The following is a 4,189-nucleotide window of genomic DNA, read 5'->3' on the forward strand; positions in this document are numbered from 1 at the left end:
CAAAAATATGCACTGACGACTTTCTAGACTTGGAATATGCACGCTGAAAAGAAATGCTGTTTGCCTATAATTTGACTACACAGCCCCCCCCCCCCCCCCCCCCCCCCCGTTTTTTAAATTAGAACCGTGGGATATCTAAGGTGCATAGAAGAGTATATCATATCTTAACACGTCTTTTGCTTTTTCTTTGTCATAAGGTGAATGTTTCTTTTTTCCCACGACTTCTTTTATTTCATACTAGATGAATATTAGAGTAGAACAAACATTGAACATATAAACATATTTCATAGGAGGAACATGATGGATGTCACGTGTGGAGCAGGATCGGCTAACCCTTCAAGGTAACCTATATTACCTCAAGTTGTCGTTGGAGTTCGTGTAGCTCGGTCTTTAGATTTCTTTTAAAATGTGGTGGACTTATTGGTTGGTTTTTGTATTTTTTTTGCCATGTCATTTTCAGTTTATCGATAAGACACTTCTGCAAAAGATATAAATGGCGAAATTCGAAATTTTCTAATTCGATGGTCAAAATGGCCTGACCAATCATGAGATATGTATAGACGAAAAGTGGCCTTTGCTATAACCCTGAATTGCACGAAATTGTCTAAAGAGCATTCTGTTTACAAATAGTTATGTTAGAACCTAGACTTCCATAACATATTTAACAGTGATTCTTGAATAAAAAATCTGGAAAACTTCTTTGGGAAAATATCAGTCTACCTTTTAAGTTATTTCCTTATTAATAATTAATTCACATAGGATATACATGTATGTAACGAATGAACAAAAGAGCGTTGGGTCAGCTACATTACTTGGTATTTAAATTGATTTATTATCTATGTTTAATATATATCATTGTAACTTGAGGTTTACATGTGTCATTATAATAAGTGAGAATTACAACTTCCTCGTTAGAACAATGTGCGATTTTTTAAATTATCAATTATGTTAACATTGAAAAATCATCTTATTTTTAAATATTGGTCTACTTTTTATTACACCTACTTAAAGGGAATTCTGACTGAAACGTTCACCATTATGTATTTATTTACAAGTGTTTTCTTTCGTATGTGTTATTCTGTTTAATAAACTTAGGATTGAACTATTATTATGTGTTTTTCTGTTTAATAAACTTAGAATTGAACTGTCATAATTTATCAAAATAAAATGAAAAAGGCATTTTTTTTATAAACAACGCTAAAGAGAGGCGAAGGATGCCAAAAGAACATGCAAAGTCATAAGTCGATAAATAACGCGCAACACCATGGCTAAAAAGAAAAAGACAGACACAACAGTACACAAAACCAAAGAATGAACAACAGTAACCGCAAGCTATTTACATGGGTTATTCTTGGAAACGTAAAGAATATACAGATTACATTGATTAAATAAATTACGTCAGAGACATGTGTCTCTGGTTACGTATAAAGATACACAAATTCAAATTTCATATTTAAAGAAACATTTAAAAATGTATGTGTCAAATATATATAAAGGATATTCATCAGAGTAATATTTTAATAGTTATCAATCCCTTAATAAGTTCTTTACTTCAATTGACGTTTAAAACAGGTGCATTTATGTGACTGAAAATATGACAATTATATTTAATCATAATTAGTAATATCAGGTTTTTTTTATGTGTGAGTAATAGTTTATAACATTTTTCAATATTTCAAACAAAGAATCATTAATTTCTACCTAGTGACATTTTCCATTATTGTGAAGCGTAGCACTGATTTGATTTGAACCAGTCTTAAACCTGGCATGCTCATTCAATTTTCAAAGTTTTATAAGATCGTTCCAAGTTTGTCAAAATCAGATTTTTTAGCTTCGGTTTTGTTTGTAATGGATAACTTGATTTTTGCCGATTTTAGATCAGGAAATGTTCAAGCTGTTTTGCTTGTTTTACTTGTCTTACTTTTCTTAATATCTGCTATCGTTTAAGTGTAGTGTGAAACACACTATATATTAAGAATTTAGAATAAGGAAAACGTTGCATTTATAAAGGAGAGGCGAAAGATATTCCAAAGGGATGTTCAAACAGTTGAAAACGAACTGACAATGCCATGGAAAAAAACGATAAAATGACCAACAACAGTAAACAAAACACAGCATAGAAACTGAAGACTGAGCGACACAACCCCCATAAAAACATGGGTTGGAAAGAGGGGTCTCGGGTGTTCCAGAAGGATACTCAGAGTCTTCCCTAAATGAAATACCTGTTATATACAACGAATCTGCACGAAACGCGAACACACAAGGGATCATAAGTTCTACAACAAACTAGCGAACACACAAGGGATCATGAGTTCTACAACAAACTAGCTACAACATTTTCAAATGTGAAGAAACAAAATTTAGAATGGAAATTGGGAACATGTCAAAGAGACAACAACTCGACCAAAGAGCAGATAACAGCCGAAGGCCACCAAAGAATGTTAGGCTGGAATCTAATTAGGCTTTTTCGTTAATATTACAGTTTTTTATAAGTCATATAAAATTGAGAAAGGAAATGGGGAATGTGTCAAAGCGACAACACCCCGACCATAGAGCAGACAACAGCCGAAGGCCACCAATGGGTCTTCAATGTAGCGAGAAACTCACGCACCCGTAGGCGTTCTTCAGCTGGCCCACAACACAATTTGGAGCTAATGCAATTTAACAATGAAGGAAGGAAAAGTATAAGGAAGAAAAATATAACGAATTGTACATAGTTTGTCTAAATTTTTGGACGTACAAGGCATTGTTTTGTAAATGACAAGAGAAACACCTGACGTGTTCTTATACCTTACTTGTTGTTTATTAATTACTTATTTATGGGGATCTCGATGGGGTTTACAGTATAGAGAATTATATGCTAATTACTTCTGGAAATGGATAAACAACGATGACAAAGAAAAATAGGTAAAAAGAAATTAAAAAAAATAATTATGAGGTGCGACAATATAAAGACTAAAAAATAGTCAAAAAGTACGAAAAATAGAACAACAAACAAAGAAAAGAAAAGAAGATCACGAGGTGCTACAATATAAGAAAAGAATAATGGGTAAAAAATACAAAGAATAGAAAAAAAAATAATAAAAAAAATATATCTAATAAAGTAATGACACCCACCCACACAGACCCTCAAATCTAACTTGTTTTATCTATAGTGTATAGTTATTTGTTCTTATATGACACAAACATCATTGTTTTATTAACGTTCCTTTAACTATAATCTTATAATTTGATTGTAACATAAATAATTAACCTCTTTATTAAGGTCACCGAAATAGTGGTCATAGGAGAAAAATATTCTATCTTTTGAAAGACGAATGATCAATAAAATATTAAACAGGTTGTGTATTTTGTTAAAAAAACCATTGCTTGATTCAACGTAATTAAGTCTAGAGCATGTTTTCATTTTATTAATCAGAATAATTTGGTTTTTTTTCTCTTCTTTTGTCATTCAAGGTACATTATTCAAATGGCCTTTCAAATCTTCGCTTATAAATGCCTTCCATGGCATAGCTCGGTAATAACCGTGAAAGAGAGACGTAGCATAAAATACGATATGTGACTGAGACATGTAAAAGAAAAAAGAAAGACTTCATGATTAGGCATAATTCCTTATATCTGAGTAGTATGGATAAATCATGACGTGCACATACGCCAATGAGCCATAGTTCTGCATGAAACACAATACAAAAGTGAAAGACACATAGACACACAGGTACTACATGCCTTCAATCATGCACACAAGTACTAGTATATGCCATTTTTAAAGAACAGACCGAGTTATAACAAAAAGCTGAATAGACATAACAAAGATTTACAAAGATTTGCCAGTATGTTAACACATTTCAAGATGTAAGTAAAGTTTTCCGACTCAACCTTCTCTGTTGTATCTTGATCTGTGGAATTTTTTGGGCCTTCTATAGCGTGCATATGTGGTATTGGTTTTGATCATTGTTGAAGGCCATACGGTAACACAAAGTTGCTTACTTGTACATCATTTGTCCTCTGGTGAAGAGTTGTCTCACTGGCAATCATACCAGAGCTTCTTCATTCAATATAAGTTACAAGACAATACCGGTTAACAAATAATATAGAGCAGGTGAAAGAAAATCATCCCTTCTAAAAGCCCAGGTTTTTTTTAGAAAATTGAACATTTTCCAGTATTTCATGGAGGTATCTGCTTACAAAA

This window comes from Mytilus edulis, chromosome 5, assembly GCF_963676685.1.
Source record: "Mytilus edulis chromosome 5, xbMytEdul2.2, whole genome shotgun sequence".
Taxonomy (NCBI): Eukaryota; Metazoa; Mollusca; class Bivalvia; order Mytilida; family Mytilidae; genus Mytilus; species Mytilus edulis.